Source organism: Pan troglodytes, chromosome 19, assembly GCF_028858775.2.
Source record: "Pan troglodytes isolate AG18354 chromosome 19, NHGRI_mPanTro3-v2.0_pri, whole genome shotgun sequence".
Classification (NCBI taxonomy): Eukaryota; Metazoa; Chordata; class Mammalia; order Primates; family Hominidae; genus Pan; species Pan troglodytes.
The window spans coordinates 19,603,147-19,618,363 of NC_072417.2; positions in this window are offsets into that span (position 1 = coordinate 19,603,147).

The following is a 15,217-nucleotide window of genomic DNA, read 5'->3' on the forward strand; positions in this document are numbered from 1 at the left end:
ATCCTACAATCAGAGGGGTCACTGGATGGGGAAAGAAAAAAGAAAAGGCACTGGATAGCTGGGGGTGCACCACATGCCCTTGTCCTTCAGATGTCTAACTCAAAGGGAGTTCAAGTGCTGGTTTTGTCTCTGATGTGCTGTGCAATATCAGAAAGGTCACTCAGTCTCTGAAACTCCAATTTCAGTAGGCAAGTAGGCCCCAACCATAGTGGGCCTTTATGTATTTGAATCCAGGTTCAGAGCCCTAGTAGGTCCCAAGGAATGGAAAGTAATTGCTGTTTCCAGTAACTTCTGTTGGGGCATGCCTTTACCCTCTAGCACTTCCCTCTTCTGTCACTCTGTTCTGCACTCCAATGGTTAGACAAGGAAATTTTGTCCCTGGCAAAGATTTTCTCACCTGGAGTCCTCCCGGGTTCAATTCTGAGAACACCTGGGAGTTGGAAGTACATTTTTCATCAATTCTTTTTTTTTTGGAGATGGAGTCTCACTCTGTCACCCAGGCTGCAGTGCAGTGGCGCAATCTTGGCTCACTGCAGCCTTTGCCTCCTGGTTCAAGTGATTTTCCTGCCTCAGTCCCCTGAGTAGCTGGAACTACAGGCACCTGCCACCATGCCTGGCTAATTTTTGCATTTTTAGTAAAAACGGGATTTCACCATTTTGGCCAGGCAGGTCTCGAACTCCTGACCTTGTGATCCGCCGGCCTCGGCCTCCCAAAGTGCTGGGATTACATGTGTGAGCCACTGCACCTGGCCCAATTTTTTTTTTTTTTTTTTTTTTTTGAGACGGAGTCTCTCTCTGTTGCCCAGGCTGGAGTGCAGTGGCCGGATCTCGGCTCACTGCAAGCTCTGCCTCCTGGGTTCATGCCATTCTCCTGCCTCAGCCTCCCAAATAGCTGGGACTACAGGTGCCCGCCACCACGCCCAGCTAATTTTTTGTATTTTTAGTAGAGACGAGGTTTCACTGTGTTAGCCAGGATGGTCTTGATCTCCTGACCTTGTGATCTGCCCGCCTCGGCCTCCCAAAGTGCTGGGATTACAGGCATGAGCCACTGTGCCCGGCCCAATTCTTAATCTAATAAATATTCAACTTCTCTGCTAGAAAAATATTTTCCATTCCCACAGGCAATAAAAAGTAGAGAAATCCCTTCGTGTTTTGCTTCAGTCTAAGTCAGTAGTTCTCAACAGGGAGTGATTTTGTACCTCTTCATTCCCCCAAACACAAGGGATATCTGTTGTTATCTGGAGGCATTTTTGGTTGTCACAACTGGGAGGGGGTTGCTATGGGCATCTAGTGGGTAAAGGCCAGGGATGTCCCTGAACATCTTACAATGCACCAGTCAGCTCCCTACATCAGAGAAGGATCTGGCCCAGAATGTCAATAATGCTGAGGTCGAGAAACCCTGGTCTAAGTCATCATTAAGCAATGTCCTTGGTGGAGTTTTGGGAGCTCACAGAATGTGGAGTTGGCATGGGCTTGCCCTCACAATGCTCCTGTATAATCTGGGTTAGGAGGCATCTTGTCTGATAAGAGAGACATAGTTCTTAACTTTGTGCTTGGGGAGTTTATAGTTTAAAGAGAATTGTATAGAAACATGATGCATTTAACCAATATTTATCCATTTAACATGTATTAATTGAGCTCCTATTGTATTCCAGGTTCTATGTATGGCACTAAAGATGCCCTAAATGAGTTCCCACTCTGTGCACCTGGGAGAGAGTTTTCCTTCCCCTCAGTCCTGTTTCCAGTTACCACGGTGGGCAAGTTTTGCCTAATATACTTGTGGGTGGGAAGGAAGGATATTCCAGAAGAATAAAAGGTAGTATAAAGAGATGCTAGAGAGCTGAGTACTTACAACACAGAGTATATGATGAACAGCACTTAGAAAAGTAGAAGCCAAACTTGTGGGAAGGATAAAAAAAGACTTGAATTTCATTGTAAGAGCAGGCATGCCTCCTGGAGTCAAGAAGGCAGCCCAACACTGGAGACGCTGCTCAGACTTGAGACTGGTAACTGCGGTCAGACCCGGGTCAGGTGGTTGGAATTCCCTCAGCTGCATGACTAACAGGATTCAACATGGACAGCCCCACTCCTCAACATGCTTTGGAGCTCACAGCAAGTGTTTTGTGAACATGGCAGAAAGAGAGAAAGCTTAGCAAGCACAGTGCAGACTGAAGTGCTCGGTTACTCTCACATGGAGATCTTCCTCCTTTGTATCCCTTGCACAGTAGAATTTGCCATGAATGGTGAAAGAGGAGGATCCTCAGAAAGTTGGGAGTAGGTCAAATACTTGATTCTGAATTGTCCTTCAGGAACTTTAGGGACATGAGCAAATTCCTTTTCTCATGAAGTAGGATGCAGAAGAAATAGGCTTCATATAGGATTATTACATGCATTCATTTGAAATTTATTAAACACCCACAATGTGCAGGAATTATTCCATGTAGTTCAAAGTTGTTTTTTTTTTTTTTTTTGAGATGGAGTCTCGCTCTTGTCTCCCAGGCTGGAGTGCAATGGCACGATCTCGGCTCATTGCAACCTCTGCCTCCCGGGTTCAAGTGATTCTCCTCCCTCAGCTTCCCAAGTAGCTGGGATTACAGGTGCCTGCCACCATGCCCAGCTAATTTTTGTACTTTTGGTAGAGACAGGGTTTTGCCATGTTGGCCAGGCCTCGAACTCCTGACCTAAGGTGATCCGCCTGCCTTGGCCTCCCAAAGTACTGGGATTACAGGCGTGAGCCACTGCTCCCCACCATACTTCAAAGTTACAAGGATATGTTTGTTCATTATTCATTCATTCACTAACAGTCATATAGTGAACCCCTACTATATGTCTGGCGCCATGCTAAATGCTTAGATACCGAAATGAAACAGTCTCTGTCTTCAAGAGTTCATAGGAAACCACCAGTTCTTAAATTTCAACCATGTACCAGGCATTGAGCCAAGAGCTTTATGCACATGAATTCTTTAATACTCACAACAACCTCAAGTCTACTTTATAGATGAGGAAAATAAAAGCCCAATAAGTTTAAGCCAACAGTATGGTTATTCTTCCAAAACTTGATAATAGAACTACCATAGGATTCACCAGTTCTACTTCTGGATATATATCCAAAAGAATTGAGGAAGTCAGGGTCTCAAAAAGATATCTGTACACCCATGTTCATAGCAGCATTATTCACAATGGCCAAAAAGTGGAAGCAACCCAAGTGTCCCTCAGTGGATAAATAGATAAACAAAATGTGGCATATCCATAAAATGGAATATTATTCAGCCTTAAAAAGGAAAGAAATTGAAGGCCGGGCATGGTGGCTCACGCCTGTAATCCCAGCACTTTGGGAGGCCGAGGCAGGCAGATCATGAGGTCAGGAGATCGAGACCATCCTGGCTAACACGGTGAAACGCCGTCTCTACTAAAAATACAAAAAATTAGCTGGGCATGGTGGCGCGCACCTGTAGTCCCAGCTACTCGGGAGGTTGCGGCAGGAGAATGGCATGAACCCGGGAGGCGGAGGTTGCAATGAGCCCAGATCATGCCACTGCACTCCAGCCTGGGGGAAAGAGCATGAGACTCCATCTCAAAAAAAAAAAAAAAAAAAAAAAAAGGAAAGAAATTTTGACATGTGCTACAACATGAATGAACCTTGTGAGGACATTATGCTAAGTGAAATAAGTGATTCACAAAAGGACAAATACTGTGTGGTTCCACTCACGAGTCATCAAATTCATGGTGATGGAAAGTAGAGTGGTGGTTGTCAGGGACTGAAAGGGAATGGAGAATGAGGAACCATTGTTTAATGGGTACAGCTTCAGTTGTTCAAGATGAAAAAAGGTCTGGAGACTGGTTGCAATATAACGTCAATATACTTAACAATGCTAAACTGTACACTTAACAATCATTAAGATGGTGAATTTTATGTTATGCATATTTTACCACAATTAATTTTTTTTTAAAAAGTTTAAGCCATGTAACCCAGGTCTGATTCTAAGATCCCATTAGTTTCTTTCATCACAAAACAACTATAAGACAAGGGGAATGTGACATTAGAAGTATAAGTAAGGAATAATTTACTAATGTGTTATCCTTTGCATCTGAAGATAACAGCATTACTAGTTCTCTTTGGGCAACTGTGGCTACAAAGAGAGGCAAAAGCCCATAGCCCCTAAGTCAAGATTTAACACCGTTCACAGAGTCTGATGAAGTTGGAGATTCAGACTTGTCCTCGCTAAGTCATTGTTCAGGAAGATCTTCACCCCATCTCCCTTCTCACTCACATTCCTTTTTTGTCCACTCATGTGACCTCTGCAACTGCTCACAGCCAAGAACTGAGATTCACTCCTGGTGGAAACAAATATTCTGAAGGCAGAAAGTGCCAGCCCCCATCAGATTTTGAAGGAGGCCAAGTTTATCTTTCAGGCCTTGGGCTTTTGTTTTCTGCAACTGGCACCAGGCTTAGAGTCGGGACACCTAAGTTCTAGCATCCTAAGCCATATTAACTTGCTGTATGATGCTGTGAAAGATACTCCTGTCTGGGCTTTGGTTTCCTCATCTGCAACAGGAGGAGTCTGGCTCATGATTGCTGAAGCTTCCCCTCCAGCACTAACCTTGTAGAAGTTTTGAACCATTTGGCCCCTTAACTCCATTGCCTCACCGGGCTCTCTCAGAAAAACTAAATTTCTCTTTCAGCAAAACTGCTGTGGACAGGGTCTGATAAATTCATTCCCACAGAGGCACATTCTGTCCCATGGTATTTGCATTTCCATTTGGATCCAGATGAAAGGGAATGAGACTCTCACTTAGGAATGTCTTTTGATTCAATGAGCAACAGGCTTTTTGAAGGGGCAGGGTGGAGGTGGGGAGAGGGACTCACCCCAGGCTGCCAACTAGTGAAGCAAGCCCTGGGCCAGGACTCAGCCCTCAGGTGGAGATCTTGGTGCATCTCTCCAAGCATGACCTTTTTGTACTGGCCCAGGTGTGAACCCACCATGCAGCTTCCTCTTTTTCTGGGGGCTCTGCAGGGATGCTGGCAGCCTCTCTGTCCCTGGAGAAGAGAGTTCCAGCTCAGATACCAATGAAGTCATCGAGATCCGTGGTCTGAGCTGGAATCCGGAATCTGGCAGGAGGGCCCACACGGCAGCTGTTTGTGGTTTCTCTTTTCCTCTGAAGGAAAGTCTGAGCAGATGATGGCCTAGGTGCTGTCTGTTTCCATGTGAGGGAGGAGCAGGATGTGGCTGCGGATCAGTGGAACAGGAGGGGAATTGGCAAGCAGAGTCTGGGTGATACATAGATTACTTATTTCATGAGATGAAAGATCCCAACCTCTCCCAGAGAACTTCCTCAAATCTGCTTTTGTTCTCGAGAAAACTCATTTCTTCCCTAATATTTATTCATGAGGATTTTTGTTTTCAGAGACTTCGAGGAGCAGCTGCTTTGGGTCTGGGGGAATTCATTCCACCGCAAAGACAGCTTTTCATCTTCTGTGCAGCTAGGCTCCTCATCAAGAAGCATCAGCTCCTCTGAGGGATGGGCCTCCAATTCCAGCGGGATGAGTGTGCCATTGTGGAGGACTCCCAGCATCCCAGCTCCTGGCCCAGCATCCCTGGGGCCTGGGGACAGGGCACGGAAGGGGCAGCTTCCAGAACACAGGGAAGGTCATGTGACAGGTCAGACATACCTGCCTGAGCACCTCTTGGAGCCTTGTTGGCCAGCAAAACACTTACTGGAGGCTCCAAGAGCTGTGAGTTCCAGACTGCCATCATCTTTTCAAAGTTCGTATCTAACAGGAGAAACCAGGGACTTCTCTCACCAGAACGCAAATCCAATGGAACAAAAACTTAAGTGCCCCCAGGACAGGGCCAGGCTGGTTCAGATGTACAGAGGGAGGACAGAATTAGAAAAAGATGTGCACCGGGTGGTTTTGATTGAGAACATCGAGAATTTTAGAATATCAAAGTTGAGACAGAATTTGAGTTCTGGCTCAACCCTCCTATTTTCCAGATGCAGAAATTGTGGGAAGTGATTTGTCTAAAGTCTGCATCAAAGAGGAGAGTCACATAGACATGTTCTGACCCCAGTCCAGGGTTTTTTTCTCTACATTTGATCTCTAAATGTCTGTTTTTCTCAACATTATAGGGCTCCAAGATTCACTACCCCTATGTCTTCCCAACCAGCCCTACCTCATGCACATCCTTTTTGTGCTGAGTTTCCACTCATCCCTCCCCCTCTCTGTTCACCACTGTTTTGTTTTGTTTTGGTTTGGTTTGGTTTGGTTTGGTTTTGAGACAGAGTCTCACTGTTGCCCAGGCTGGAGTGCAGTGGCACGATCTCCACTGACTGCAACTTCCACCTCCTGGGCTCAAGCGATCCTCGTGACTCAGCCTCCTGAGTAGCTGGGATTACAGGCACACGCCACCATGCCTGGCTATTTTTTTGTGTGTTTTTAGTAGAGATGAGGTTTCACCATGTTGCCTAGGTTGGTCTGGAACTCCCAACCTCCAGTGATCCACCCACCTTGACCTCCCAAAGTGCTGGGATTACAGGCCTGAGGCACCACGGCCCAGCCCACCGCTTTTTTTAAATGCCCATCTGAGCAAACCCTGCTTTGTCACTGGCCACTGTAATGCTCACAGGGTTGTGAATGTAAAGCTCCAGCTTCCATAGAAATAAGAAACATCCTGGAAATGTTTTTGCCCAAAAAAGGGGGCACTGACCTTCTATAAGGAAAGAAGCAGGGAAAACAGGACTGAGCTTAGGTTCTTCCTGAGGCTCTAGACTGGTTTCTCTTATCGTCTGTTGTCAGCACTTCAACCTGGCATTTGGTTCTATCCTCCAGGGTTTTCACCTGGTCTTGACTGCCTGCTCATCTCTCTCCACCTCCCACTCCACTCTCATTCAAGAACTGGAGCTTCAAAAAGTGTTTGTCATTGAGCACTTGGGCATATGGATTAATCCTCCTTATTCTACTCTTTTCATTGGCTTTGCTTCCCCTTCTCAAACCCTGGGCACAGCCCTGATGTCATTTTAAATTCTAAAAAAAATTGAGAATTCTTGGATAACTGCACTTGGGGGATACGAGAGATAATAGTAATTGGGATCGTAAGCGTGGTAAAAGAGTGGAAGATAGACTATGAATCAAGCCCTCTGGCTAGGCTTTCCTGCTACCTTGCTGTGTGGTCTTGGGCAAAGCCTTTAATGTATCTGTGCTCCAGTGTCTTATTTTTCAGGTAAGGATAATACTGCCTGATGCACTGACCTTTAAGATATATTGAAAATCAAATGGGCTGGGCATGGTAGCATGCACCTTTAGTCTCAGCTACTTGGGAAGCTGCAGCAAGAGGTCGGTTGAACCCAGAGGTTCAAGACTGCAGTGCACTATGATGACACCTGTGAAGAGCCACTGCACTCCGGGCTGGACCACATAGCAAGACCTCACCACTAAAAAAAAATTAAAAATCATGCGGGAGAGCAGATTTGAACTTTTTCTTAATTGAAAAAAATAATATTGTAACATATTTTAAATCATTCTCCTTCATCAGTGTCCTCTGAGATATACTGGTAAGCAGCTATCTGCTAAGCCAAGTCTGAATTTCATCTCCTTTTATATCTTCTCTTCTGGGCAGAGGGAGCTGACAAGCAGTAATATAAGCATAATGGAGGCGGGGGGAAATAGAAGACCTATGCACTCCAGAAGGATCTGAACAATCTCATGTCCATTGTGAAGAAAAACCAAGGGAAATATCACAATAGAACAAGGTTCTGGGTTCCCTCTTCTCATCTTAATAACACTTGGTCATCTGGGTGTTGTTAGGGTTGGGTTTAGATTAGGTTTAATTTATAATTATTGTCTATGTTAGGATTAGGGTTAGGGTTGGGTTCCAGTTAGGTTTAGATTTCAAATTGGGATTCAGGTTTAGGTTAGGGTTAGTTTAGAGTTAGGAATGAGAAATTAGGTTTATTTATTTATTTATTTATTTATTTTTTGAGACGGAGTCTCGCTCTGTCACCCAGGCTGGAGTGCAGTGGCGTGGTCTCGGCTCACTGCAAGCTCCGCCTCCTGGGTTCACCCCATTCTCCTGCCTCAGCCTCCCGAGTAGCTGGGACTACAGGCGCCCGCCACAACACCCGCTAATTTTTTGTATTTTTAGTAGAGACGCGGTTTCACCTGATCCGCCCGCCACAGCCTCCCAAAGTGCTGGGATTACAGGCGTGAGCCACTGCACCCGGCTTAGGTTTATTTATTTATTTACTCATTCATTCATTCATTTATTGAGACAAGGTCTTGCTCTGTTGTCCAGGCTGGAGTGTAGTGGCATGGTCATGGCTAACTGTAACCTCTGCCTCCTGGGCTCAAGCAATCTTCCCTGCTCAGCCTTCTGAGTAGCTAGAACTACGGGTGCATGCCACCATGCCAAGCTTATTTTTGTTTTCATTTTTTAAATTTTTCAGACAGGGTCTCACTCTGTCACCCAGGCTGGAGTGCAATGACGTGATCTCAGCTCACTGCAGCTTTGACCTTCCCAGCTCAAGGAATCCTCCCACCTCAATCCCACAAGTAGCTGGGACTATGGGTACACATCATCATGCCAGGCCAATTTTTGTATTTTTTTGTAGAGATGAGGTTTCACTATGTTGCCCAGGCTGGTTTCGAACTCTTGGCCTCAAGTGATCTGTCCACCTTGGCTTCCCAAAGTGCTAGATTACAGGTGTGAGCCACGTGCCTAGCCTTAGGTTTATTTATTTATTTATTTAGAGACACAGTCTCACTCTGTTGCCCAGGCTGGAGTGCAATGGCATGATCTCAGCTCACTACAACCTCTGCCTCCCAGTTTTCAAGTGATTCTCATGCCTCAGCCTCCTGAGTAGCTGGGATTACAGGCATGTGCCACCACACCTGGCTAATTTTTGTATTTTTAGTAGAGACGGGTTTCGCCATGTTGCCCAGGCTGGTCTCAAACCCCTGACCTCAGGTGATCCGCCCACCTTGGCCTCCTAAAGTGCTGGGATTACAGGCGTGAGCCACTGCGCCTGGCCTCCTTCGGTTTATTATTATTATTATTATTATTATTATTATTATTATTATTATTTTTGAGACAGAGTTTCTCTCTTGTTACCCAGGCTAGAGTGCAATGGCACAATCTTGGCTCACCGCAACCTCTGCCTCCCGGGTTCGAGCAATTCTCCCGCCTCAGCCCCCCAAGTAGCTGGGATTACAGGCATGCGCCACCACACCTGGCTAATTTTGTATTTTTAGGCCACCACACCTGGCTAATTTTGTATTTTTATTAGAGACAGGGTTTCTCCATGTTGGTCAGGCTGGTCTCAAACTCCCGACCTCAGGTGATCTGCCTGCCTCGGCCTCCCAAAGTGCTGGGATTACAGGCATGAACCACTGTGCTGGGCCTGGTTTATTCTTAAAGTTAAGGTTAATAGTATTAGTTTATTTTAGAATTAAGGTGAAAGTTGAGACAGCATTTCTAAAGTTGGCAATATGGACATTTGGGGCTGAATAATTCTGTTTTGAGGGTGCTGTTCTGTGTATCCTAAACATTTTAGAATGTTTATCAGTATTCCTGGCCTCTACCCATTAGATTCCTCTTTTTTTTTTTTTCTTAAGGCTAGTCAAGCGAAGCAGTGGGAGTGGAGAAGGAACAAAGAAATCTGTAACTGGTTGTGATCAGTTAGTTGTAAACACCACTGCACTTGGACCAGCCTACGGATTAGATTCTAGTATTTCCCCTCTGCATTGTAGGACCCCAAAATATCTCTAGTCATTGCCAAATATTCCCTGAGAAGAAGAGGGGTAATCACCCCTGACTGAGTTAAAATAAGGATTAGGGTTAATGTTGAGATTGTTTTTAGAGTGAGGATTAGGATCTGGGATCAGGTTGTGTTTACATTTTGAGTTGGGTTCAAGTTTAGATTAGGATTAGAGTTAGGGTTTGGAAACGATTTAGATTTAGGGTTAGGAGTAAGGCTAAGGCTCAGGTTCAGGTTCAGGTTCAGGCTAGGTCTAGAGCTTGCACTTTGGTTAGGTTTAGGTTAGCACCTTGCAGAGACAAATGTATTTCAGAAATATTACACAATGAATTTCAAGTCTGAGTACAAACAATTGTAGGGCTGCCAAGCCACTATTTCTCTCCATTAGCCCTACTGGGAAGTGGCTGTCATAGCACACTGCTAGGAAATATACCCACACAGGGGAGCTGCCCATCGAACCTTGCTGAGTCTGGGGAAGGTGACTTCATAATGGCCTTCAGGACTAAGGAAGGTGATAATTTGGGGTTGTTCCTTATCTATACTCTGTGTGACATGCAGACTTCCGGAAACTGGCCTGTGTGTGCTCGCATGCATGTGCATACATACTTTTTGTGCAGAGTGATGATTTACATCTTATTTCATATCCCTATTTGCACATGGTGGCCACAAAGGTCCTTATGCTTACTGTTAAGAAACCAGTGCAGCTGGGCAGGGTGGCTCATGCCTGTGATCCCAGCACTTTGGGAGACTGAGGCAGGCGGATTACTTGAGGTCAGGGGTTTGAGACCAGCCTGGTCAACATGGCGAAACCCCGTTTCCACTAAAAATACAAAAAAAAAAAATTAGCTGGGCATGGTGGTGGGTGCCTGTAATCCCACCTACTCGGGAGACTGAGGCAGAGAATTGCTTGAACCCAGGAGGTGGAGGCTGCAGTGAGTCAAGATCACACCACTGCACTCCAGCCTGGGTGACCGAGTGTGACCCTGTCTCCAAAAAACAAAACAAAACAAAACAAAACAAAAAAGCAGTGCCTATGTGAGGGCTCTCCTTCTGTCAAGTTGCGCAGGTATGAGGAAAGGGTTCCTAGCAACAGTAAGGTGACTCAAAGACCCCAGCAATGGGAGGATCTTGGAGCTGGACACCATGACACCAATTTATTCTCATCTTCATTGTCCTACTGTGTGTAAAATCACAGACAAGTTCATCTCTCTGTCTCAGTGCTCTCATTTGTAAAATAACCAGAATAAACCTTACCTGAAATCTTACCTGGAAGTTCCATCAGGGATAAAGTTTATTTCAACAAGCTCTTGGAATGTTTGGGAAGGAAGATGCTGCATCAACCCAAAATATTTTTATTGTTTCTTGTTTCCAGAAGGAAAGGGTGTACAGAGCTTCCTCCAGCACAGCACCCATCTGCCCATGTCAGAGAACACAGGAGGAATGGTGGTGCCAGAGGCAGATGCAACAGAGAGGGAGCCATGCTTCACTAGCTTGTCAACATGTCATTAGGGTGTTCCTGTGGGAACCAAGAGCAGAGGCAGGAGGCAGGAGCCATGGGAGGGAGGGAGGAGGGAGGAAGAGAGAGAAATGGAAGAGATGAAGGGGTCCATGCCAGTACCACATTCATCCCTGTCATGAGGAGAGCTCTATCAAACCAAGGCCAGGCCTATAAATCAGGCCATAATTAGTTGCAAAGAGAAAGCTTTAACATCCTCATCAAATTGATTAATACATCTTGCAGCACAGGACAGGCTGGCCCTGCCTTGGAAAAACTGCAGGCTCGCCCAGCGAGTTGGGAATGGAGTGGGGAGAAAGGATAGCTCTAGCCCTGGCAGCACGAAGTGAGGTGAGTCCTGCCCCTCTGTTTACTCCCTTGAAGAAGGCTCTGACAGGTGGCAGTGAGACTGGCTCTTAGTCCAGGAGGTCCTCATGGGCCTGAAGCCTGGAGAATCAAAGGAATATGTTAGTTTTGCCAGGAAATAGCCCCGATACTGTTGGCAAGTTATTTTTCCCCCCTCTGGGTCTCAGCTTTATCATCTGTAAAAGGGCTATGTTGGACCAGAGGAACTTTAAGTTTGTTTCCAGTTCTGACATCACAAATGACTGAGCCTAATGGACAAGGATTTTTGAGGGTCATGGCTAGCGAAGACCTCACTTTGGGTTTAATTTCTAGGACATCCAATGAGAAGTCAGGAGTTTGGGACAAACTTAAATAAATTATTCTTACTTCAGGCTTGAGATTACCAAGCATTACCTATGTGTCCATTCCTGAGGCCTGAGCAGCAGATACCCCTCGTCCTTCAAGGCAGCACTGAGAGGGAAGATAGCAGATTAACTTGGATTCATGACCTGGCTTAACCACTTACTAGCTCTCTGTTTGGGAAAAGTTACCTAACCTCTTCAGCTTCCTCCTCTGCAAGATAGGTGTAATAATGCCTACCTTGCTGGACCATTAGGAGGAATAAATAAGATATAAATAAAGTGTCCAGCTCAGGGCCTGGCTTACAGTAGGTGGTCACCAAGTAATAACCAGTATTATCTTTGTGGACATGACTCTTGACGTCTTCACAATTACATCCAAATTACATGGAAACTCAAAAAGTAAAGTCCAGTGAAAAAGTAAAGTCCTTACTCCATTTGAGATGTCCAACTAGTCACCCTCCCAGGATAAAAAAAAAAAAATCAATATGTAGCATTTTTGTTTGGTAAAAAGCACTGGACTGAAACTAGGAAGACTTGGGTTCAGATCTCACCTTTGCTATTTATGAATTGTGTGATTTTGTGCAAGACCTTTCACCTCTCTACGTCCAGCTGTCCCTAATGAGGAATGTTTTCAACATCCAATCAAACAATATGTACAAATGATCCTTGTAAACTATAAAGTATTATTAAAAATATAAATCATTTCATAAGCAATGTTCTGGGTATCCATCACCCTTGTCTGCTGCTGAATGCCCCTGAACTCCCCTGTCTGGAAGGACAAACAAAACAGTCTCTTTTCAAGCCCCTGGGACATGTTCCATTACTTGAAGGGATCCTATGTCCTTATGTCCTCTATGGATCATACTTTCCCTGTTTCCACTTTAACAAAAAATCTGACCTAATTGCTCATAATAACTGAAGAGCCTCTACTTGGTGGTATCTGGGTCACATCTAGGTTGATGTAATGACACTATCCAAAAACCTGTTCTTTCCTTCTTCTACAATAATTGAACTACACGGCATATGGCTGCATACACACACACACACACACACACACACACACATATATATACACACATATATGTATACACATACATATATATACATTTCCCAGCCACCTTACAGTTAGGGCAGATCATGTGACTAAGCTCCTGATCATGGAATGCAGGCAGAAGTGATGTGGACCACCTATGGGCTGGGACCTTAAGAAAGGTGCCTCGGCTGGGCACGTTGGCTCATGCCTGTAATCCCAGCACTTTGAGGCCAAGGCTGGCGGATCATGAGATCAGGAGATCAAGACCATCCTGGCTAACATGGTGAAACCCCATCTCTATTAAAAATACAAAAAATTAGCCGGGTGTGGTGGCGGGTACCTGTAGTCCCAGCTACTCAGGAGGCCGAGGCAGGAGAATGGCGTGAACCCGGGAAGCGGAGGTTGCAGTGAGCCGAGATCGCGGCACTGCACTCCAGCCTGGGTGACAGAGTGAGGTTCTGTCTGAAAAAAAAAAAAAAAGAAAAGAAAAGAAAAAGAAAAAAAAAGAAAAAAGAAAGGTGCCTCATCCATACTTTTTATTGTTCTTGAGACCTAGAACATGAGTGTACCCACAATCTAGCTTGGATCATGCAGACAAAGGCTATACCTGACTGGGTGTTGTCCTGTAATCCCAGCATTTTGGGAGTCCAAGGTGGGAAGATCAATTGAGCCCAAGAGTTTGAGATTAGTCTTGGCAGCATAGCAAGAGCTTGCCACTATTTATTTTTTTAAAGAAAAAGGTGGAGGGGGTGCCGCCGGGCACAATGGGCTCATACCTGTAATCCCAGAGCCTTGGGAGGCTGGGGCAGGAGGATCACCGGTGGCCAGGAGTTTGAGACCAGTCTGGGTAACCTAATAAGAACAAAAACTAGCTGGGCAAGGTGGTGTGCCCTTGTAGTCTCAGCTACTTGGGAGGCTGAGGCAGGAGGATCACTTGAGGCCCGGAGTTCAAGGCTGCAATGAGCTATGATCATGCACTGCACTCCAGCCTGGGCAACAGAGTGAAAAACCTGTCCCAGAAAAAAAAAAAAAAAAAAAAGGCTACAGGCTAGGGAATGGTGGAAAAGCAAGATAGAAGGAACCTGGGCACCTGCATGATTGCATGAAGCAGAGCCGCTTGCTAAAAAATAAACTTCTATCTTGAACCATTGAATTTTGAGACATCTTTATCAGATAAGCTTAATCTTTCATTCTAACTATTTGCAAGAGTCCAGAAGTTTTCTGACTAATTCTACTACCTCTAAGTCATAGTGCCAATCCATACCAAATGTGTAAGATGTTCTCCATTTACTTTTTTTTTTTTTTTTTTGAGACAGAGTCTCTCTCTATCACTCAGGCTGGAGAACAGTGGTGCAGTTACAACTCACTGAGGCCTCGCTTCCCAGGGCCAAGTGATCCTCCCACCTCAACCTCCCAAGTAGCTGGGACTACAGGTGCGCACCACCATTCCCAGCTAATTTTTTTCTACCTTTGGTAGAGATGAGGTCTGATATTGGTTAATGCTGAAATGAGTTAAGATTTGGGGGACTGTTGATAAGGCATGATTGGTTTTGAAATGTGAGGACATGAGATTTGGAGGGGCCAGGGGCAGAATGATATGGTTTGGCTGTGTCCCCACTGAAATCTCAACTTGAGTTGTATCTCCCAGAATTCCCACATGTTGTGGGAGGGACCCAGGGGGAGGTAATTGAATCATGGGGACTGGTCTTTCCCGTGCTATTCTCGTGATAGTGAATAAGTCTCACGATATCCGATGGGTTTATCAGGGGTTTCTGCTTTTGCTTCTTCCTCATTTTCTTTTGCCTCTGCCATGTAAGAAGAGCCTTTCGCCTCTTGCCATGATTCTGAGGCCTCTCCAGCCATGTGGAACTGTTAAGTCCAATTAAACCTCTTTTTCTTCCCAGTCACGGGTATGTCTTTATCAGCAGCGTGAAAATGGACTAATACAGGGTCTTGCTATGTTGTCTAGGCTGAAGACTCCCCAGTTTTAAAGACATTTTAGGAGATCTCTCTGCTCCTGTTTTCTTGAAGGCTGGGCCTGCAGCTAGCTCAAAATCAGTAATAATTTTATTACAAAGCTCTATAATAATAATAATAATTATTATTATTATTGAGACTGAGTCTCACTCTGTTACCCAGCCTGGAGTGCAATGGCATGATCTCGGCTCACTGCAACCTCCGCCTCCTGGGTTCAAGTGATTCTCCTGCCTCAGTCTCCCCAGTAGCTGG